The following is a 25,054-nucleotide window of genomic DNA, read 5'->3' as shown; positions in this document are numbered from 1 at the left end:
TAAATAGCCAGGACTGGTGCAACATGATCATTGCAGCCTGATGTACAGATAACATTGTGCCAGCCCTGGTTAACCAAAAACTGTACCAGGGATCATAGAAGGTAAGAGATTTGCGAGCCTACCATCCAGCAGCCTGAAGCTACTGACCTGGCCGATCATCCTGAGTCCCATGAATCGATCTGCCCATCTTTAACAGAGAAGTGTCAGTTAAAACCTTCTATTATAATCTATAGTGAGGGGAAGCATTGAAGGAGTGAAGAGCAGAGTGAGAAAATAAGCAGAGAGAGAGACACAGAAAGATCTCGCTGAGCTTTCTAACAAGTCTGCTACTTCACTCCAGAGCTGGATTCACATCTATACTGCTCAGTAAAGCTGTTTTCATTTCCGCTGCTGTGTCTGTATTTTTGCTAACTAAAGAATGAAGAGCAGGAATCCCTATTTGTGTATTATGCTGTGTATAGGAGACATCATGGCAACTAGTTTCCTCCTACCAGGAGCTAGAGCAAACAAAAAGGAATCTGGTGAAAATGCATGATACAAGTCATGTGATGGAAAAAACAGAAACAAAAAATGTGCTAGGACCAAATTATTCACACATATAGAAGATAAAAATTGATAATGTTTATTGAACACAAAAATATAAAAATTACATAAATGGTACCTAAAAAATATTCCAAGATACAGACACAAACATATTGGTGGGTCAGCACTATGGGAGACCCTGATCACTAGTATATATAAATATATAAATAAATACAAGTAGTGATAAATAAGTAAATATAGATAAATATATACAAATTACACTGGTCACTCCTATAAATATATATAAAAGTACATAGAGTGACAAATAGTTTTAGATAAATGTAAATATAACAGTTCCACAGGTCACTCATATAATGAGGGTATACAAACAGCCCATAGCTATGTATAGGGAGTATCAATGAACATTGCCAATTGTAACCATACTCACCCACCTAGATCAATTAAGAGCTAGAGCAAACAAAGAGGAATCTGGTGAAAATGCATGACACAAGTCATGTGATGGACAGCAATAGTGTTATTTCTCATGTGCACACAAAGACATCTTATTCTGATAAGCTACTTGAAAGCATAGCTACCGTTTCAAGAAATGTTTCAGAAAAAAACAAACTCCTACAAAAACAAAATAACAAATAAAGAGATAGAGTCCACTCAAAAAATGATTTAGAATAATCTGCCTCCAAAAAAATCTGTATGAACCAAGCTTTAAAGGGAATCATTCAGTAGGATCAACCCCCCTAAGCTGTCTCTATGGGCACACTGATCATAAAAAGATAAATAATGTGATATCTAGATATCTACAATCTAATGTCTTACTCCAGAGAAATACACATTTTTATTATATGTTAATGAGTTCATAAGATCTATGAACGGGTCACAGATCTGCATGAGAATCTGCCTCCAGAACCTATTTTACATAAAAGGGGGCTTTACCAGTGTGAACCAAGTAATGACTGACACTTTGCTCTCATAATCACACACAGCTCAATTAACACAGTACAATAGAAATTAATTTTATCTCATTACAAACATTTGCAGCAGCACTTGTCCTCTCTTAGTCTGTGTGCCCACTATGCGTTTTTTAAGTGTTTCAGCGGCAATTTCGCTGCAGAAACGCTTAAAAAACGCTTGGTAGAAAGTCTGCCATGTTCCCCAATGATAATCCGCATGTGCTGTGCACATACTGCGGAAATTTCCACTGCGGATTATCATTGCGGAAAAATCCGCAGCACTAACAATTATTTTGCGTAACCGCCATTGACTTGCATTGAATCGCTTAATATCCGCATGACTACATGTGCACATGCGGATATTAAGCAATTCAATATGCGGATGGTACCCGGGGCTGGAGAAGAGGAGACTCTCGTCCAGACCCGGGTACCATAGTACCTGTAAAAAAAATAAAATAAAATAAAAAATATGCATTATACTCACCTTCTGATGTCCCCCGGTCTCCATAGCGATGCGTCCTGGCTCCCCGGCAGCTTGCGATGGTCTAAAAGGACCTTCCATGATGTCATTTAGTCATGCGATGTCGACGGTCGCGTAACCTGTCACATTACTAAATTACGTCATGAAAGGTCCTTTTACACAACTGTGAGACACCGGGAAGACTGGATGCATCGGAGAAGGAGATTGGGGGCCATCGGAAGGTGAGTATATGTTTTTTTTTTTTACCATTTTTATTTTTTTTTAACTAACTTGGTCACACTATATAAAATCCATGCCAGTTGCATGGATTTATATAGTGTGACCAAGTTGTCAAGCACTTTCCAAGTGATGCTAAAATCACTTGGAAAGTGCTTGACAACCCGCATGCGAAATCGCATGATCGAAACGCTTCACTTACGCTTGTCCCTGGCAGGAAAAACGTATGTAAAATCCGCACATGTTTTTTCTGCCAGGGAGATGCAGAAACGCTCAGGAAAAATCCGGAGCATTTCTGCATTGTGGGTACTTAGCCTTAATGCTGTCAGCTCTGCTGCAGAGCTGGGTCTGATTATAACTAACATAGTACAGCAGAGTTGAACTATGTCTCATTACAAACACAAGCACATTAGCAGTTGTCCTCTCACAGTGCTGAAAGCTCTGCTGTGCTGTCTTTTCCCCCTTACTGACTATATGTGAGATGACAGTTGAAGCGCTGTGAAAGAACTGCACCAGCAATTATTTTTGTAATGAGACAAAGTTTTCTTCTGCTGTACTGTGTTAGTCCTGATATCACTGCAGAGCTGTGATTATTAGAGCAAATTATTATTACTTGGTTTACACAGGTAACACCCCCTATCATTTATAATAAGCTACTGAGGCAGATTCTCATGTAGATCTGTTTCCTGCTCATGGATCTCAAGAGCTCATTTGCATATAAGAAAAATGTAGATTTTTCTGGGCCAAGTCATTGCATTGCAGATATCAAGGTATAATTTTATTCAACTTGCTATGACCGGCATGCCCATATAGACGGCTTAGGAGGGTTAATCCTACTGATAGATTCCCTTTAAGATCACCAGTGGATAATGCTTTCATATATTACAGAGCAGCACTCTTTTAGAGCCTTCTTTAGGCCTTTTCTGCACATAGTTGAATTGTACCTCAGTTGCCAGATGTTTCCTGTACGTGACTGTGAATTTCTGAATATCCCTTATACTATGCATTGGTAAACACTGTGGTTTTGATTTTTTTTAAAGCACAGAAAGCACAGCATAACAGATCCCTGCAAAAAAAAAACTATGAAAAAACAATGTTTCCAAAACTTCAATGAAAATCCATGTGTGCTTTATATACAGTATGCAGCAATTTACATAATAATTCCTAGAACTGTTTATAAATAAATTAAAAAAGTACCTTTGTACAACAAAGTCTTACGTCCAAGCATGGCTTTTGTGCTACTTAGTTATGTATTCACCCCTCTGCAATACCGATCTCACAAAGTGTGAAGAGGGATGGAATGTTTTTGCAATTTATACTCCATGATACATTTTTGGCTCTGAGATTATTATTATTTATTATAGCGCCATTTATTCCATGGCGCTTTACATATGATTTTAATATTTTTAATGTGTTATCTAACTTATAAAAGAGAAAAAATGTAACCACTGGTGACTTCTCCTCCATCATTGCTCAGAGCTGAAAAGTGATGGCAGTTATGTCTGGTACATATGACTATGCAGGGGCTGAGCACACACAGTGTCAGTGTCATTTCCTTCTGCTGTGAGCAGAGCAACCAAGCATACAAACTGGAAATATAATATAATTGTAATTTTTGGATGCTATTGATGAAGCAAAGTATATGCCGTGCTTGTGATGTTGCTGCATTGTGCAAGTTGTCTTAATATTTTCTGACTAGAAATTATAATAAGGGGTGGAAGTTTAGTAAAACCAGATTTTTTTTACGCTGATCTTAATAAAAAAGTCTGCTGGTGTAGTAAGTTGAACCTAATTTATTAAGAGGAGCATGACTGTTCTTAAATTCATCACATTTCTTGTTGTGCTGCCGCCAGAAGATCATCTCTACACGAGTCATGTAATGCCATAATTTCCACTATAATTTAAAAAAAAATTCTGACATAAGTTGCAGTAAGTTTGTTGGACCATAAGTGGCCACGCTTCTTCATGTAAGCTCCTTCTGCTTTTTAGAAAAGTAATGTGAGCATCACAAAAAAGTTGTGAATTATTGTGCAAATAAAGTGTGCTCTATAATCTGTGATTTTTTTTAAGCTAGAAAACAATAATTCCCCCACGGTATCTTTATAAGGCATCTTTAATCAAAAGGTACGATTTACTGTAGGTCACTTACCCATGATGTATTGTATCTTTCTTGATGCTTTTTGTTGTATAGGAAAACATAGAGAGCAGAGAAGTAGCTGTTTCTCAAACCACAGCTGCCCTTGTCTGATTCTTCTCTGCTTTCCAACCCATAAACTCCTACAGGAAAAAGTAATATGGATGTTTGAACTAAAATTACTTATATTTTATAGAACATTTAGGAGCCACTTACTTCTGTTGATGGGGGAAAAGTGTGCAGCACAATAAAGAGAGATTTGGACCATCTGTTTTACTTAAAAGGAAGCTATCAACAAATACCTAATATTTAAATCAGGTTTTTGTGTTTAAATGTAGTTTTTTTTAAACTTTTTTAGCAATATTTTGCTTCTATATCACAATCTATATTAAAATAAAAGATAGAAGTCTTGCAGTTGTTCCACTAGCCACTAGACTTTTTACACTCTAACTTCCTACTGCTACAGGAAACAACACATGTACATAGCCAAAAAAACCTGACTCTGATTCTTTTTTATTGAATCATCTAATAAACGGGTGCAAAAGTAATTTTGAAGCGAGGGGGAATCGGGTGAGCTGTGACATTACCTATTGCGAATATTGGATCCTGTGTTATCAGCAGTGTAAAGAGGTGTTACTTGTCATTGTCCTCCTCCCTTTTGCTGATTAAAACCCTGTTGAAATATCTTCCTGAAACCTGACAAAAAGTGAATCTAAAAAAAGCCTCAATACCCAGTGTGAAACTGGAAATAAGATTACCAATTTTGCTTTTTAATAAAGTTTCTGATATGAAAGAAAAAACTTTGCCAATTAAAAAAAAAACATTTAACACAAAAACCTGATTTAACAATAGGTTATTTCTGATGGAAACTTTCCAACAAGCCATTAAAGGGAATCTGTCAACAGGTTTTTGCTATGTAATCTGAAAATAACATAATGTAAGGGTTGAGAGCCTGATTCAAGCAATATGCCACTTACTAGGCTGTGTGTTGCTGTTTCAGTAAAATCAGTGTTTTATGAGTATGAGATTATCACAACAGAACCAGGTGTTGCATGCCTCCTAGCCAACTGCTCTGTTTAACCCCATTACCATCACTGATTAACAGCTTTCTGCCTATGAACAGTGTACACAGAAAGCTACCAAACAGTGGTGTGGGAGGGATTATACAGAGCTCAGCATTCAGAGAACTGGAAAATTTGCAGCAGATAAAACAGTGTTTGTATCAACATGACAGCAAGCAGAACAGTAAGTGACACATCGCAGGAATCAGGGTCTCAACCCCTATATCATGTTGCTCTAAGATTGCACAGCAAAACAGATTCTCTTTAATGTTTACTGATATTAGTCTAAAAAAATATACACATTGGAGTCAATTATATCAAGCTCCTATACTGTCAACATTGTATTCATGTACTATTCAGCTAGAAACATCTAAACACAACATAAATGTAATAGTTATGAGAAGGAAGAGTGCTTGTCTCAATAAACCAGGTTCTATTAGAAATTTAAAAAGAAAAGAGTCGAAAACCCAATTCACAGGGGAAAGTTAGAACAGTAAACAAAACAATCAAAGGTTCAGAATTAAAATGAAATAAAGGTAAAAAAAACACAAGTGTAAAGTCCCCAAAATACTTTTTGTGGAGTAAATCAGAAGCAGAAAGCCAGTAAATAAAGGTTCCCCATAACAGAAACATTTTTAAAATTGTTTTAAGTTACTGCTCAACAATCTGAATAGGTTTCAACTTGCAAATATCAGAGATCTGGTGGTTTCCAAAATCTATTCACAAAGGCATAGTTTGAGATAGATGCAGAAATCAAAGTTTTTACTTACTAAAACACCTAATTTACTGAGCAAAGAACACAAATTAAACTCACAAACAAAAAAAAGGCAAGTCACAAAAATGGCTTTGGTGGCATGGTCAGTGCTTAGCCTTGTACTCTTGTACGGATTATTGAGAATGCTGTCAAGTACATTTTTGTTATATGCCTTTTTCTCAAGTTTGATTGTGAGTATAATTGCTGTTCTTTACTGAATAAATTATATATATCATTACTAGTAATAATAAAAATTATATATTTTTATTATTTCACAATATGTTGTGCTGTTTTTTTAATTTATAGATTTTGTTACTGCCACTAAGAATGGTAAATTTTCAGAAGGCTGAACAAACAAGCTACTAAGTGAACACATCGATTACAGCATCTGTATTAGGTCACATTCACATGTTCCGTATTTGGTCAGTATTTTACCTCAGTATTTGTAAGCCAAAATAAGGAGTGGAAAAATCAGAGGAAAAGTATAATAAAAACACGTCATCACTTCCGTATTTATCACCCACTCCTGGTTTTGGCTTACAAATACTGATGTAAAATACTGACCAAATACTGAACGTGTGAACGTGGCCTTACAAGCACCATTGGGAAAACATCTTGGAAATTACCTGATCCCTGGAGTTTGAGAGAAGAAACCCATTCAGACTGCATCTTAAAAAATATTACGATTTGAGAATCCTCAGTGGTTGATACCTTTTAATGGCTAACTGAAAAGATGGTAAATTGCAAGCTTTCAAGACTACTCAGGTGTCAGAAGTCTCAAAAGCTTGCAATTTGTTACCATCTTTTCAGTTGGCCATTAAAAGGTATCAACCACTGAGGACTATTTTTCTTTCTACTGGCTAACATGGTACAAAGATATACATTTTTCCTGTATCAGACTGCATCTTAGTAAGTGTTGAGCAGCCTTTTATACATATATATATATATATATATACATATATATATATATATATATTTATTTATATATATATATATATATACAGTACAGACCAAAAGTTTGGACACACCTTCTCATTTAAAGATTTTTCTGTATTTTCATGACTTTGAAAATTGTACTTTCACACTGAAGGCATCAAAACTATGAATTAACACATGTGGAATTATATACTTAACAAAAAAGTGTGAAACAACTGAAAATATGTCTTATATTCTAGGTTCTTCAAAGTAGCCACCTTTTGCTTTGATGACCTCTTTGCACACTTTTGGCATTCTCTTGCGGAAATGGTCTTCACTTCACAGGTGTGCCCTGTCAGGTTTAATAAGTGGGATTTCTTGCCTTATAAATGGGGTTGGGACCATCAGTTGTGTTGTGCAGAAGTCAGGTGGATACACAGCTGATAGTCCTACTGAATAGACTGTTAGAATTTGTATTATGGCAAGAAAAAAGCAGCTAAGTAAAGAAAAACGAGTTGCCATCATTACTCTAACAAATGAAGGTCAGTCAGTCCGAAAAATTGGGCAAATTTTGAATGTGTCCCCAAGTGCAGTTGCAAAAACCATCAAGTGCTACAAAGAAACTGGCTCACACGAGGACCGCCCCAGAAAAGGAAGACCAAGAGTCACCTCTGCTTCTGAGGATAAGTTTATCCGAGTCACCAGCCTCAGAAATCACAGGTTAACAGCAGCTCAGATTAGAGACCAGGTCAATGCCACACAGAGTTCTAGCAGCAGACACATCTCTTCAACAACTGTTAAGAGGAGACTTTGTGCAGCAGGCATTCATGGTAAAATAGCTGCTAGGAAACCACTGCTAAGGACAGGCAACAAGCATAAGAGACTTGTTTGGGCTAAAGAACACAAGGAATGGACATTAGACCAGTGGAAATCTGTGCTTTGGTCTGATGAGTCCAAATTTGAGATCTTTGGTTCCAACCACCGTGTCTTTGTGCGACGCAGAAAAGGTGAACGGATGGACTATACATGCCTGGTTCCCACAGTGAAGCATGGAGGAGGAGGTGTGATAGTGTGGGGGTGCTTTGCTGGTGACACTGTTGGGGATTTATTCAAAATTGAAGGCATACTGAACCAGCATGGCTACCACAGCATCTTGCAGCGGCATGCTCTTCCATCCGGTTTGCGTTTAGTTGGACCATCATTTAATTTTCAACAGGACAATGACCCCAAACACACCTCCAGGCTGTGTAAGGGCTATTTGACCAAGAAGGAGAGTGATGAGGTGCTATCCCAAATGACCTGGCCTCCACAGTCACCAGACCTGAACCCAATCGAGATGGTTTGGGGTGAGCTGGACCGCAGAGTGAAGGCAAAAGGGCCAACAAGTGCGAAGCATCTCTGGGAACTCCTTCAAGATTGTTGGAAGGCCATTTCCGGTGACTACCTCTTGAAGTTCATCAAGAGAATGCCAAGAGTGTGCAAAGCAGTTATCAAAGCAAAATGTGGCTACTTTGAAGAACCTAGAATATAAGACATATTTTCAGTTGTTTCACACTTTTTTGTTAACTATATAATTCCACATGTGTTAATTCATAGTTTTGATGCCTTCAGTGTGAATGTACAATTTTCATAGTCATGAAAATACAGAAAAATCTTTAATGAGAAGGTGTGTCCAAACTTTTGGTCTGTACTGTATATATACATATACACACTGTAATGTAGCGGTTTGCTGCATTACTAAAATGTCCAGGGGGTGTGTTCTGGCTGACCACGTACCTCCCCTTCAGGTGACTGATTACATGACTGTGACATCATCACAGGTCCTGTGCGCACAGAAGGATATATAAATCCTGGTGGTTTTGAAACAGGGTGGAAGGCAAGAGGCCTGGTCCCTGTGTCTGGGACACCATTAGCCTTGGAAGGAAAGAGGCCTGGTCTCTGTGTCTGGGACACCATTAGCCCTGGAAGGCACGTGGCCTGAGGGGCCACACCTGGTGAGCCTTAAGCCACAGTTTTGGCAGAACAGAGCTGATGGAAGTCGCTAGACCCGGCAAAAGTAAAAACGCTGTTTGATATGGACATTGATATTGTTACCTTGCTGAAGGCTATATCTGGAGCCAAGTGGGCATATCTGCCACTGAAAAGGCTCTAGGATATTACATGTGTAACATGCCTGCGAGCCACTGAGATGGACTATGTTATAAGCAGTTTATGATGTTTAATAAACTGCTGGACTGTAGATTACCGGAAAACGTTGCATGTGTGCTTTAATTGACCGGGTGAAGTGAGTGCCCCTCAACATGATGAATAGCGCTACCTTACAACACACACACACACACACATATATATACACTGCTCAAAAAAATAAAGCGAACACTTAAACAACAAAATATAACTCCAAGTAAATCAAACTTCTGGGAAATCAAACTGTCCACTTAGGAAGCAACACTGATTCACAATCAATTTCACATGCTGTTGTGCAAATGGAATAGACAATAGATGGAAATTATTGGCAATTATCAAGATACCCTCAATAAAGGAGTGGTTCTGCAGGTGGGGACCACAGACCACATCTCAGTACCAATGCTTTCTGGCTGATGTTTTGGTCACTTTTGAATGTTGGTTGTGCTTTCACACTCGTGGTAGCATGAGAAGGACTCTACAACCCACAGAAATTGCTCAGGTAGTGCAGCCCATCCAGGATGGCACATCAATGCGAGCTGTGGCAAGAAAGTTTGCTGTGTCTGTCAGCGCAGTGTCCAGAGGCTGGAGGCGCTACCAGGAAACAGGCCAGTACACCAGGAGACGTGGAGGGGGCAGTAGGAGGGCAACAACCCAGCAGCAGGACCGCTACCTCCACCTTTGTGCAAGGAAGAACAGGAGGAGCACTGCCAGAGACCTGCAAAATGACCTCCAGCAGGCCACAAATGTGCATGTGTCTGCACAAACAGTTAGAAGCCGACTCCATGCGGGTGGTATGAGGGTCCGACGTCCACAGATGGGGGTTGTGCTCACAGCCCAACACCGTGCAGGATGCTTTGCATTTGCTACAGAACACCAGGAATGGCAAAGTCACCACTGGCGCCCTGTGCTCTTCACAGATGAAAGCAGGTTCACACTGAGCACATGTGACAGACGTGACAGAGTCTGGAGACGCCGCGGAGAGCGATCTGCTGTCTGCAACATCCTTCAGCATGACCGGTTTGACAGTGGGTCAGTAATGGTGTGGGGTGGCATTTCTTTGGAGGGCTACACAGCCCTCCATGTGCTCGCCAGAGGTAGCCTGACTGCCATTAGGTACCGAGATGATATCCTCAGACCCCTTGTGAGACCATATGCTGATGCGGTTGGCCCTGGGTTCCTCCTAATGCAGGATAATGCCAGATCTCATGTGACTGGAGTGTGTCAGCAGTTCCTGCAAGATGAAGACGTTGAAGCTATGGACTGGACCACCCATTCCCCAGACCTGAATCCGATTGAGCACATCTGGGACATCATGTCTCGCTCCATCCACCAGACTGTCCAGGAGTTGGTAGATGCTTTAGTCCAGGTCTGGGAAGAGATCCCACAGGAGACCATCCGCAACCTCACCCAGGCATTGTAGAGAGGTCATACAGGCACATGGAGGCCACACACAATACTGAGCCTCATTTTGACTTGTTTTAAGGACATTACATCAAAGTTGGATCAGCCTGTAGTGTGTTTTTCTACTTTAATTTTGGGGTGACTCCAAATCCAGGCCTCCATTGGTTAATAAATTTGATTTCCATCAATGATTTTTGTGTGATTCAACTTTGTACAGAACAAAGTATTCAATGAGAATATTTCATTCATTCATATCTAGGATGTGTTATTTGAGTGTTCCCTTTATTTTTTTGAGCAGTGTATATACACTGTATATATATATTGTAAGGCGGCGGTGTTCACACTGTGCACTAACTGAGGCAGTGACCCAAGCAAGTCCAACATAAGCAGCTTTTATTCAGCACTCATGGGTAAAACAAAAAGTCCTCCGGTTCGCAGCCGGGTTAACATCAGTCCATAACAAGGGTTGCCATGGGCAACGGCCGCGCCGGGCCGCTCAGAGACTGACGGGTGCAGAGCCTTCCCAGGCGTAGGTTCAGCTACACACAGGCCCACCAAGCTTTCTTGCTATGTTCCTAGCAGGTCCCAACACTGAACAACACTAATCCTTAATGCAGGGTTTTTAAATGACCTGTGGTAAGAGCCACTGGAAAACCCGGGTTGGAGGGAGGAGGCCGCCCCACTGCCTTCCTGTAGCCTCCTCCAAGAAATGAAGGCCCTGCCGGGTTTTACTAATCGGCCTTAGCTAGATAGCCTGCAATGCACTCCAATGGATTTAATAGGTCTCTGTACACATTATGGGGGATATATAACGTCCCTCGTATACGATCCCGGTCACTGCCTCACATATCATCCCCCCCCCCCTCTGTTCAAACTTGTGAGGTTGAACATTTGTCACTATACAGGGTGCCCGGGACCGGGCATCCATGCTTTCCTGCGACTTCCCAGGGCAATGTTCTACAGAGAAACTGAAATTTTGCAGTGACAGAAACCACCTGCTGACTCGCGCGTTCCTCATCCATACCAAGGGTGAGTGGTCCGTCACCAAGCAGAACTGACACTCGAGTAAATAATAACGTAGCTATTCCAAGGCCCACTTAATAGCCAAACACTCCTTCTCTACCACGCTATAGTTTTTTTCTGCCGGGACAAGTTTTCTACTCAAGTAGGTGACCGGGTGCTCTTCACCATTCACTTTTTGTGACAATACCACCTCCGAGGCTGTCTGTACAATGAAGGTTTCCTTGAAGTTGGGACTGATGAGGACCGGCTGTCCACACAGGGCCAACTTCGTGGACTGAAAGGCTTCTTCTGCCTGAGGGTTCCACCGAATCATTACCGATTTTTTTTCCTTTCAAGAGATCGATCAGGGCCGCCGTTCTCCTTGCAAAATTAGGTATAAACCGGCGGTAATACCCAAGGATGCCAAGGAACGCCCTCATCTGTTTTGTACTTAACGGTTTAGGCCAGTTTTTAATGGCCTCAACTTTATTGATTTGGGGCTTGATGACTCCTCAGCCAATCACATACCCCAAATATCGGGCTTCCTCTAGCCCTATCGCACATTTTTTGGGGTTTGCCGTTAACCCAATGGCTCTGAGAGAATCCAGCACCACTTATACCTGGGATAGGTGCGTATGCTAGTCGGTGCTAAAGATAATAATACCATCTAGATACACAGATGCGTACTTCTGATGTGGCTTGCGCACTATGTCCATCAGCCTCTGGAATGTAGCCGGGGCCACATGTAACCCAAAAGGTAAGACCACATAGTGATATAGACCCTTCGAAGTTATGAAGGCGGTCTTTTCCTTTGCCGATTTTGTGAGATATACCTGCCAGTAACTCTTGGTGAGATCGAGCATGGCCTGCCCCAGTCTCTCAATCAGCTCATCCACCCTGGGCATTGGATAAAGATCAAACTTCAATACTTCATTTAATTTCCGGAAATCGTTACAGAAGCGTAACGATCTGTCTGGTTTCGGAATCAGTACGATGGGGCTAGCCCACTCACTCCGTGATTCCTCGATGAGGCCTAACTGGAGCATTTGTTTTACCTCAGCCGTGATGGCTTGCCTCCGGGCTTCGGGTACCCGGTACGGTCTCATTCGTACCCTTAGCCCTGGTTCAGTGACAATGTCATGTTGGAGAACCGTAGTCCTACCCGGTAGCTCTGAGAACACATCGGTATTCTGCAGCACCAGCGAGTGAGCCTCCCGTCGCTGCTGTTTAGTGAGAGCATCACTTATCCTGACCTCTCCCCTGGACACATCCCTGGCTAAAGGTAGAGAACTCTCTGGCGATATGCCCGTTGTTACGTCTGTAACTAAACATTCTCGATCTTTCCAAGGTTTTAGCAGGTTTACATGATAAAGCTGCTCAGGTTTCCTCCTTCCGGGTTGATACACCCGGTAATTTACATCCCCCACCTTCTCGAACCTCATATGGCCCTTTCCACTTGGCCATAAGCTTACTCTCGGCTGTGTGTACCAGTACTAACAACCGATCGCCCTTGTTAAAAGACCTGACCGTGGCTCTTTTATTATATGTATGCTTCGCTGCTGCCTGGGCATCTAACAGATGTTCTTTCACGATGGGCATGACCGCCGCGATCCGGTCCTGCATACTAGCCACGTGTTCAATTATACTTCTATGTGGAGTCGGCTTTTGTTCCCATGTCTCTTTGGCTACGTCCAACAGATCCCTAGGGTGTCTGCCGTACAATAACTCAAAGGGAGAGAAGCCTGTGGAAGCCTGGGGTATCTCACGGACGGTGAACATCAAATAGGGTAGCAACATGTCCCAATCCCTTCCATCCTTAGAAACCACCTTTTTTAACATGGACTTGAGAGTTTTATTGAACTGTTCTGCTAGCCCGTCGGTTTGAAGGTGGTACACCGAGGTACACAATTGTTTTATTTTTAGCAGTTTGCACAGTTCTCTTGTCACCTTGGACATAAAAGGGGTCCCTTGATCCATCAGTATCTCCTTAGGCAGCCCAAGGCGACAGAAAATGGCAAACAGCTCCCGTGCAATCAGTTTTGCCGAGGTGTGGCATAGTGGTACAGCCTCCGGGTACCGGATGGCATAGTCGACGACCACAAGTATATGTTGGTGGCCACGAGCGGATTTTACAATGGGCCCTACCAAGTCCATTGCAATTCGTTCAAAAGGTACCTCTATCACTGGCAGAAGCACTAATGGACTACGGAAACTGGCGGTGGGTGTGGTTCAGTTGACATTCGGGGCAGGATTCGCAGTACTTTTGGACCTTTGCGTAAATCCCCGACCAAAAGAACAGCTGCAAGATACGTTCTTGCATCTTTTTAGCCCCTAAGTGTCCACCCAGCAGGTGTGTGTGTGCCATCTCCAGAACCGCCCGACGGTACGACTGGGGTACCACTAACTGTTCCACGACCTCGTCCCTGATTTTGTCTACCCTATAGAGCAACTCACCGTTGACTACCATGCGTGGAATACAGTATCTGCACCGGGCTGTTGAGCTACGCCATTTACCTCTAACACCCTTTCCCGCACCCGAGTCAGAGTGGGATCCTGTAGCTGAGCTGTCCCAAACGTGTCCCGGGACACTTCCAGCTCTGGGATCGATGGGGTCTCCTCGACCTCTCCTGCCAGCACCTCTAGGGGAGACCTATCGGGGTCACACTCTGTCCCTAGGTTTGACACCCCTACGGCAGGTACTCCTGACTCGGGTTCGTCGGGTACAGCGCCTGTAACAAATTTTACCAGGGAAGAGTGGATTTTGTTTTTCCACAGAGTCCAGAACAGGGGCAAGTCTCTTCCCAACACAGTCCCATAGGGAAGAGTTTTTACCACCCCCACCACATGTTTTATGTCGCCACATGGCGTGGACAAAACACCTCCGCGTTTGGGTACTCTCGGAGGTCCCCGTGGATACACACAACCCCGACTGTCCATCCACTGGGGTTGTCTCCTGCCACCAGCGACCCATGTACCAAAGTTACTAGGCTCCCCGAGTCTAGGAGGGCCTCCGTGGGGTACCCATTAACCAGTAAATGGCACAGTTGAGGTTCACTGCCCGAGGGGTCGGCACTCGCAGTGCTGACGGTCTGGGCGTACATTGAGACCCGGCGGTTATATACAGGGTTTCGTAGTCAGGGGGCAGTTAGCAACCACATGTCCCGGCCCCTGACACCACCAGCACCTAATGGTGGAGGTACTGTTAGGTCTTATGACTGTTTGGGAGGGAACTGGTCTCCTGCCACTCCCACTCTGGGGCACCCCTTCAGCACGGGTACGGTGCTGACTGTCCTCAGCAGAGGGACGCGACCCCTTTCCTGGTTCCTGGGTTGGCAGGGATCGGCGTGACAGCCGCAAGGGGGCAGAGTCCTGGATAAAGTCCTGAGTGACCGAGTAGCGCTAGTGATCAGGCTGACCACCTGGTCGAGGGTGCCGGGGTCCCCTTGCCCCACCCATCATTGGATAGCAGCCAGCAGAGTCCTCACCACCCAGGCGACTACCACCCTCTCCACCATCTGGGCTGGAGTCAAAGACTCAGGCTGGAGCCACCTCTTTACCAGCTGCAAAAGGTCATAAGCCTGAGACCGGGCGGGTCGGGTCTCCACATAGGCCCATGAAAATACGCGCTGAGCCCTCACGTATGTATTGACCCCCAGTCGGGCAAGGATCTCACCTTTGAGTCTCTGGTAGTCCTGGGCGTCCTCCCAACTGAGGTCGAGCTAGGCCTTCTGGGCATCGCCGACCAAAAAAGGAGCCACCACTTCTGCCCACTTGCCAGCTGGCAGGTTTTCCTGCTCTGCTGTACGTTCGTAGATGGACAGGAAGGCTTCTATGTTGTCCTCCGGTCCCATCTTCCTCAATGCTGAGCGAACCTTTTCTCGGGCCTCTCGACGTTCCGGGGCTCATGCCGTTGGCGTCCCCCGCAGGGCTGTGAGCTGCTGCACGATCAGCTCATTGGTATGCTGCTGCTGCTTGAACTGCTCCTGTTGCTGTTGCTGCGTGAGGACCAATTGCTTTAACAGTTCCTCTATTTTGTCCAAGGGGTAGGGCTGAAAGGTGGCCGGCCGGATTGTGGTCATGCAGCTGCCGGTGGGATATGCCTCAGTCACAATGACCGCTTTCTCCACCAAGGTGTAAGGCGGCGGTGTTCACACTGTGCAGTAACTGAGGCAGTGACCCAAGCAAGTCCAACAGAAGCAGCTTTTATTCAGCACTCACGGGTAAAACAGAAAGTCCTCCGGTTCGCAGCCGGGTTAACATCAGTCCATAACAATGGTTGCCGTGGGCAACAGCCGCACCGGACCGCTCAGAGCCTGATGGGTGCAGAGCGTTCCCAGGTGTAGGTTCAGCTACACACAGGCCCGCCAAGCTTTCCAGCTATGTTCCTAGCAGGTCCCAACACTGAATAACACTAATCCTTAATGAAGGGTTTTTAAAGGACCTGTGGCAACAGCCACTGGAAAACCCGGGTTGAAGGGAGGAGGCCGCCCCACTACCTCTTGAAGCTCATCAAGAGAATGTCAAGAGTGTGCAAAGCAGTCATCAAAGCAAAAGGTGGCTACTTTGAAGAACCAAGAATATAAGACATATTTTCAGTTGTTTCACACTTTTTTGTTAAGTATATAATTCCACATGTGTTAATTCATAGTTTTGATGCCTTCAGTGTGAATGTACAAGTTTCAAAGTCTTGAAAATACAGAAAAATCTTTAAATGAGAAGGTGTGTCCAAACTTTTGGTCTGTACTGTATATACATATATATATACACTGCTCAAAAAAAGAACACTCAAATAACACATCCTAGATCTGAATGAATGAAATATTCTCATTGAATACTTTGTTCTGTACAAAGTTGAATGTGCTGACAACAAAATCACACAAAAATCATCAATGGAAATCAAATTTATTAACCAATGGAGGCCTGGATTTGGAGTCACCCTCAAAATTAAAGTGGAAAAACACACTACAGGCTGATCCAACTTTGATGTAATGTCCTTAAAACAAGTCAAAATGAGGCTCAGTATTGTGTGTGGCCTCCACGTGCCTGTATGACCTCCCTACAATGCCTGGGCATGCTCCTGATGAGGTTGCGGATGGTCTCCTGTGGGATCTCCTCCCAGACCTGGACTAAAGCATCTGCCAACTCCTGGACAGTCTGTGGTGCAACGTGACGTTGGTGGATGGAGTGAGACATGATGTCTCAGATGTGCTCATCGGATTCAGGTCTGGGGAATGGGCGGGCCAGTCCATAGCTTCAACGCCTTCATCTTGCAGGAACTGCTAACACACTCCAGCCACATGAGGTCTGGCATTGTCCTGCATTAGGAGGAACCCAGGGCCAACCGCACCAGCCTATGGTCTCACAAGGGGTCTGAGGATCTCATCTCGGTACCTAATGGCAGTCAGGCTACCGCTGGTGAGCACATGGAGGGCTGTGCGGCCCTCCAAAGAAATGCCACCCCACACCATTACTGACCCACTGCCAAACCGGTCATGCTGAAGGATGTTGCAGGCAGCCGATCGCTTTCCACGGTGTCTCCAGACTCTGTCACGTCTGTCACATGTGCTCAGTGTGAACCTGCTTTCATCTGTGAAGATCACAGGGCGCCAGTGGCGACTTTGCCAATTCTGGTGATCTGTGTCAAATGCCAAGCGTCCTGCACGGTGTTGGGCTGTGAGCACAACCCCCATCTGTGGACATCAGGCCCTCATACCACCCTCATGGAGTCGGCTTCTAACCGTTTGTGCAGACATGCACATTTGCGGCCTGCTTGAGGTCATTTTGCAGGGTTCTGGCAGTGCACCTCCTTGCACAAAAGCGGAGGTAGCGGTCCTGCTTCTGGGTTGTTGCCCTCCTACGGCCTCCTCCACGTCTCATGGTGTACTGGCCTGTCTCTTGGTAGCGCCTGCAGCCTCTGGACACTACACTGACAGAAACAGCAAACCTTCTTGCCACAGCTCGCATTGATGTGCCATCCTGGATGAGCAGCACTACCTGAGCAACTTCTGTGGGTTGTAGAGTTCGTCTCATGCTACCGCGAGTGTAAAAGCACAACCAACATTCAAAAGTGACCAAAACAACAACCAGAAAGCATTGGTACTGAGATGTGGTCTGTGGTCCCCACCTGCAGAACCACTCCTTTATTGAGGGTGTCTTGATAATTGCCAATAATTTCCATCTATTGTCTATTCCATTTGCACAACAGCATGTGAAATTGATTGTGAATCAGTGTTGCTTCCTAAGTGGACAGTTTGATTTCCCAGAAGTTTGATTTACTTGGAGTTATATTTTGTCAAGTGTTCGCTTTATTTTTTTGAGCAGTGTATATATATATATATATATATATATATATAATCAGATCATTGGCTTTCACTTTTTAAAATACTTCTGTAAATCTGTGCAATTAATTATCTTAACATGTGTGTCAGCAAATGTCAATGCAAAAAAGGATGCACATATGGACAGGAAGCCAAGCGTTCAGGTATTCTCTATGGTCGGGTTTACACCATCCGACTTGTGATTGTAAACGACCGTTAATTATCTTCTTGTTTGATGATCAGCGGTCATTTAATAGCCTGTTTAGACTTGCTGACCAGATTTGTTAAGCACTCAGAATGTTCAGCAAAAGATTGTTTTTTGAGCATTGCCTGGCATTCTTTTCAGCACATGTCCCGTTTAAACATCCTGATTAAAAATAATTTCACCCAACAAATGAGTGTTTTGATTATTGGCAAGGTGACAGGCAGCATGATTCACTATAGGCACCATGAATTTTAAAAAAATAATTTACAAAAGTGCATGGTGCCTACAGTGAAACATGCTGTTAGCAGTGTACTTTGTGGGGCTGCATGAGTGCTGCTGGTGTCAAGGAGTTACAGTGCTACTGAAGAGCAAGTTGAACATCACTCCTCATTTTGCATCCAGGCTCTAAAATGGGTCATTCTTGAAGATTGGAAAAAGATATATGCTCCAATATGTCACCAACTTGTTCATTCCATGCCTAGAAGACTTGGTACTATCATTAAAAATCATGGAGGTCATACAAAATACAAAGTACTTATAATCTTCAAAACCAGAGCCACAGTTTCTGTTCACAATAACAGCTAAAAGGACCATTTAATCCCAATTTCTAAGAGCTGATTAAATGCCTGCTTACACAGGATAACCAAAGTATACCATAGGCTGACATAGTCCTCGGGGGCGCAAATCCTGTTTACACGGGATGATGCACCGCCGAGAACGATGATCTTTTATGCTGCATAAAAGATCATTTGACCTAATGAACAAGCATATTGCTTTATCATCAAGTGATCGGCAGGCTGTATACACAGCAAATAATTGGGAAACGAGCCTTTTGAACAACACTCGTTCACGATTATTTTACAATGTAAATGTCCCTTAAATCAGTGTTTTTTTCCACATCTTTTTATTCAGTTTAAAGATAACTAGATCGTAGAATATCAAGATAACTGTCTACATTGTTCACATCAGGGTGTAATGGCATCAGTACAGCTTTATATATACATATAAAAGCATATCCATTAAATTTTCACCCTAATCCCCCCATGCCTTTCACCTGTTAATGAGAGTGAGATGAGTAAATGACCATCCTCTGCATAGTTCCTGTCTACATTTTAAAGTAGAAAAGAGACCCTCCTATATCTTCCTTTAAATATTAGTTAATTTGAATGGACGGATGGGCCACAAATTTGATTTAATTTTGAGACGTGTTTGTTAATAAAGGAGCACAGTTTTTTATTTGCTGTTTGTGTTTCCTTGTTTGTCTACTTCTAATTAGTGTTGAGCGAGTATGTTCTGTTAACCCCTTCGCCGAGTACGCTTGGGCCGAGCTACGAGTATTTATAGCTGCTCGGTGATAAGGTTAAATCGCTCCCGTGTGCATGATTTGCAACTGTTTGACAGCTTTATTACATGTGAGGAATGTGTAAGAAATAGACATTCCGGAGCGATTCAACCATATCACCGAGCAGCTATAAATACTCGGAGCTCGGCCCGAGCATACTCGGCGAAGGGGTTAACAGAACATACTCGCTCAACACTACTTCTAATCTCTCCAGTAAAAACATTTCTATGGTTTGATGGCTTACTTGGCCTATTTAAGGTATGTCTTTTTGAAGCCATTTCTGGAGTAGACACCATTTGTCAATCTTGAGAAGAATGTGCCCAATTGCTTGTATATAAATGTTACCAGTGTCAGCTCCCACCAGTGGCCCCACTTTTCAGTAACCTTTAATAAGAGCTAATATCATTTAAGTACCTTCCTCAACTTTTCCTAAATATCTCTAAGTGATTAACACATCTAGGGATCATGGTAAAGGCCTGTACATTGTTCCCTAACCTTGGGTTATCAAGAAGTCTTTCTGAATTTTAAAATTATGAGGGAGATGAAATGCATATCAGCATAATGTAAAATTTTTCACTATGTGTCCGTCCATATATCATTACTCACTGGTTTCTGAAATTCCATGAGTCCCTGCCCGATCAATGGACTCATCTCTTACTTCCCCAGTACTTTTTCACGTTTCTTGAAAGATTCAACAATATCCTGATTTTCCATCTTAAAGTGCCCTATAAAAGTGTGTGATGGTTGGAACTGCAGGTAGTTTAAAAAAAAGTATCAAAATTTTCCACTCTTTACTGGCAAATAGTCCTACAACATGTCCGAGTCTGTAGATCCTGCATTTTTATACGGTCATACTTCTCTTTCAGATCTGCCTTTGTCAGCCATCTAGGCTTCTGTGCATAAAACAAGTTCCCTAGCATTTTAATACCATTTGCTTTCTATTGCTGAATTAAAGCATTCTTTTTTCATGGTATTAACCCTGGGTTGATCTATAGGTGCAAATTCTTGGATAATTGATAAGGTAGGCTGTATTTTGTCATAGGATTTTTCATGTGACTATTGTATCATAAAATTGGATTCATGCAGAAGCTGCAGAAAAAGTGGTAAATCAGCGCTGCCAATGGTATCTAATGCAGAGAGAGCGTAGAAATTCAAATGCAGTTTTTATTCAAAGCGTTTCGAAGCTCACCTGCTTCTTCCTCAGAACAAACCTCAGAGATAAATTGGATTTATGAGAGGTTGCATTGACCCAGTCAATTATATATTTCCCAAAACATGCCAAGTTATAGCCCCTAATGTCTGGAAAATTTCCTCACCCTACTTCCTTTTGTCTCTATTATTATCAATGTAATTGGCATAGGGGCAATTCCAAATAGGTGTTCCAATGCTTTCATCCATATAGTGTACAGTTCAAATTTGTGTTGATTTGATATAACATATAGCATGTAATATTGCCCAGCATGCTCATCTTTCCTACTTAATGGGGGTGCCTTGAATTGAGATATTCATAACCTATGGTAGGATAAGTCATCAATATGAGATAGGTGGGGTCTGACACAAAGCACCCCAACCAATCAGTTGATATCTGCTTCAGTGGTTGCCAAACATAGTCAATGTACAGGATAAAACACCGCAGATCTGTACATAGCCGGAGCAGAGTTGAGGTGAGTGGTGGGGGTGCTGTGTGGTGTGTCAGACCACCACAGATCTCATACTAATGAGCCATTCTATGGATATGTCATCAATATGTTGGTCCATAACTACACCTTCAACAGTTGAGGGCCAATGATGTCATTTAAATCTCACAAATTTTGAGGGCAATAACACAAATGCAGGAGGGAAACTTCCTGCAATCCTGTCCCATTGCTGAAAGAAGCACTCCCTTCTAGATTTTCCTTAATTAAATGTGTGTATATGTGCATGTAGTGTAGTGTGAGTGTGTTACTATACTCACCTACCACTGCCCTCTCCGTTGTCCACAGCCATTCTGCTCCTCTTCTCTGTGATGTTACCGATTTGCGGAGACTCTCTGGGTCACACTTTGCTCTGTGTGACTTGGAAGTAGCTTTTACAATATAAGCCTATGTAACGGGTCTGGGAGGCGGAACTTCTGAGCAACTATACAAGGGGGCGGTCCTTGTAAGGAAGCGGGTGGCTCCCAGGGAAGACGGGCAGGTAGTCACAGCAAGTGACAGGGACAGTCTCTGGGTAGAAGGGCAGGTAGTCACAGCAAGTGACAGGGACAGTCTCTGGGTAGACTAGCAGACAGGTAGCAGGTGGACGCTCCCAGGTGAGTGGGCAAGAGTCTCTGGATGGGCAGGTGGTCACAGCAAGTGACGGCAGAGCCTCCAGGTAGGCTAGCAGGTAGGTAGCAGGTGAGCGCTCCCAGGTGAGCGGGCAAGAGTCTCTGGACTGGCAGGTGGTCACGGCAAGTGACGGCAGAGCCTCCAGGTAGGCTAGCAGGCAGGTAGCAGGTGAGCGCTCCCAGGTGAGCGGGCAAGAGTCTCTGGACTGGCAGGTGGTCACGGCAAGTGACGGCAGAGCCTCCAGGTAGGCTAGCAGGCAGGTAGCAGGTGAGCGCTCCCAGGTGAGCGGGCAGGCTGGTCCATAGACAGACTGATAGGTGTCGGAAGGCAGACCGTCGGACCGCAGGCTTGCAAGCAGGTAAGCGGATATCAGGCAGGTATCAAGCAGGAATATGGCAGGTGACTGGCAGGTAACAGGCAGGAATCTGGCAGGTGACTGGCAGGTAACAAGCAGGAATCTGGCAGGTGACTGGCAGGTAACTGGTAACGGGACCTGAGGGTTGAAGCAGAGTGAAGGTTTTGCAACAACATTGCTCGGGCACCTCCATTTTGGAGGAGGTGCCTTATATATGGTGAGGTCCTCCGGCCATTGGCCGGGGACTCCTTAGGACGGCTCGCGCGGCCCCTTTAAGAGAGGGGGAGCGCGCGCGCCCTAAGCACAGTGGCCGGGAAGCAGCGCGCGCTGCCAGCAGAGCGGGAGGAGGACGCCGGGCACGGAGCGGAGAGGTGAGGGGAACAGCGTCCCTGCCTAGCAGGAGGCAGGTACGCCGACACTACAGTACCCCCCCCCCTTTAGGCCCCCCTTTTTTTAGGCCAGACAGAAATTTATCAAGGATGAGAGGGGCATGGATGTTCTCCCGGGGCTCCCAAGTTCTCTCCTCAGGACCAAACCCCTTCCAATCTACCAGAAAAAAGGTTTTTCCTCTTACCCTTTTGGTGGCCAGAATGTTCTCTACCTCAAACTCGTTTTCAGCGGAAACCGGAGCAGGAGGCGTACCTGTAGACTTGGAAAAAGAGTTAAGTACCACGGGTTTGAGAAGAGATACATGGAAGGAGTTAGGGATCCGCAAGTTGGCCGGGAGTTTCAATTTATAGGCCACTGGGTTGATTTGTTTGATAACTTCCAGTGAGCCGATGAACCGAGGCCCTAACTTGTAGGAAGGAATCTTGAGCCGGACATACTTGGACGAGAGCCAAACTTTATCTCCAGGACGGAATTGTGGAGGATCCAGGCGTTTTTTGTCAGCGTGTTTTTTCATCCGCTCGGACGACTGAAGGAGTGCGGATCGGGTACTCTCCCAAATGGAGGAAAATTTGCTAAAGAGAGATTCCGCAGCCGGATTGTCCACCGAGGTGGAGACGGGAAATGGGATCCGAGGATGCTGACCGAAGACTACAAAAAACGGGGATTTGGAGGAAGATTCGCTCTCGTGATTATTGTAAGAGAATTCGGCCCATGGCAGGAGATCCACCCAGTCTGAATGGTGGGCATTAACGAAGTGCCGGAGGTAACTGGTCAGGATCTGATTGATCCGCTCCACTTGACCATTGGACTGTGGGTGGTATGCGGAGGAGAAGTCCAGGGTGACGTCTAGCAGCTTACATGTGGCTCTCCAGAAGCGTGAGGTGAACTGGACCCCACGATCCGACATGGAGACGGAAGATGTGGCGGATAAAGTCTTTAGCCAGCTCGAGTGCAGACGGGAGGCCTGGCAGGGAATGAAATGAGCCATTTTGGAAAAGCGGTCAGCGACCACCCAAATGACCGTACAACCGGCAGAGACAGGGAGATCTGTTATGAAGTCCATAGCTATATGCTGCCAGGGGGCAGCAGGTACTGGAAGAGGAAGGAGGCGACTGGCTGGCAGGTGTCTCGGAACCTTGTTGCGGGCGCAGGACACACAGGCAGAAACAAAGTCTATTACGTCCTTGTGCAGGGTAGGCCACCAGTAGTGCCGGGTGATAAGCTGGAGGGTCTTTTTCTGACCGGCGTGGCCAGCAAGCTTAGACGAGTGACCCCAGTGTAGGATCTTCTCCCGATCAGGTACCGTTACGAACGTCTTACCGGGAGGGAGACGATTTAGACTCACGGGGGCCACCTGCATTACTCTGGCGGGATCGATGATGTGTTTAGGTTCCTCCTCAAGATCAGACACCAGGAAGGAACGGGACAAGGCGTCAGCTTTGATGTTTTTGTCAGCCGGGCGAAAATGAAGAACAAAATCAAAGCGAGCAAAAAACAAGGACCACCGGGCTTGGCGCGGGTTAAGTCTCTGGGCACTCTGGAGGTAAGCCAAGTTCTTGTGGTCCGTGTAAATTATTACCGGGTGAAGAGCCCCCTCGAGCAGGTAAAGCCACTCCTCCAATGCCAGCTTAATGGCCAATAACTCTCGGTCTCCTATAGAATAGTTGCGCTCGGAAGAGGAGAAGAGTTTGGAGAAGAAGCCGCAAGTTACCATTCTCCCGGAAGACGATTTTTGGGTAAGTACCGCTCCGGCTCCAGAGGAGGAGGCGTCAACTTCCAGGAAGAATTGCTTGTTGCCGTCCGGGCGATGCAGCACTGGGGCGGAAGAGAAAGCCTGTTTTAAGGAAAGAAAGGCTTCCTCTGCTTCGGGCGGCCATTCTGTGGCATTAGTGCCCTTACGGGTGAGCGCAGAGATAGGGGCAGTCCGGGAAGAGAAGTGCGGTATGAAGAGGCGGTAGTAGTTGGCGAAGCCCAGGAACCGCTGAATAGCCTTCAACCCCTCTGGTCGAGGCCACTTCTCGATGGCAGACAGTTTCTCAGGATCCATTCGTAGGCCGGTCTGAGAAATTATGTAGCCCAAAAACGGAAGCGAGGTCTGCTCAAAGAGGCACTTCTCATATTTAGCGTAGAGGTGATTCTGCCTGAGCCTGAGCAGAACCTGATGAACGTCCCTCCGGTGTGTGGGGAGATCCGGAGAGAAGACCAAGATGTCGTCCAGGTACACCACTACGCTGGAGTAGAGAAGATCCTGGAAGATGTCATTGACCAACTCTTGAAAGACGGCGGGAGCGTTACAGAAACCGAAGGGCATTACCAGGTATTCATAGTGGCCGCCCCGGGTGTTGAATGCCGTCTTCCATTCATCCCCCTGACAGATACGGACCAGGTTATACGCCCCACGGAGGTCCAGCTTGGTGAAGATTCTAGCCCCCCTCAGACGGTCAAATAATTCTGGAATGAGCGGAAGGGGGTATTTATTCTTCACCTTGATCTGGTTAAGG

Source organism: Phyllobates terribilis, unplaced genomic scaffold (assembly GCF_046119375.1).
Source record: "Phyllobates terribilis strain yellow unplaced genomic scaffold, ASM4611937v1 Scaffold_2__4_contigs__length_985480577, whole genome shotgun sequence".
Classification (NCBI taxonomy): domain Eukaryota; kingdom Metazoa; phylum Chordata; class Amphibia; order Anura; family Dendrobatidae; genus Phyllobates; species Phyllobates terribilis.
The sequence above is the reverse complement of the archived record's forward strand: the minus strand, read 5'-3'. Positions refer to the sequence as shown.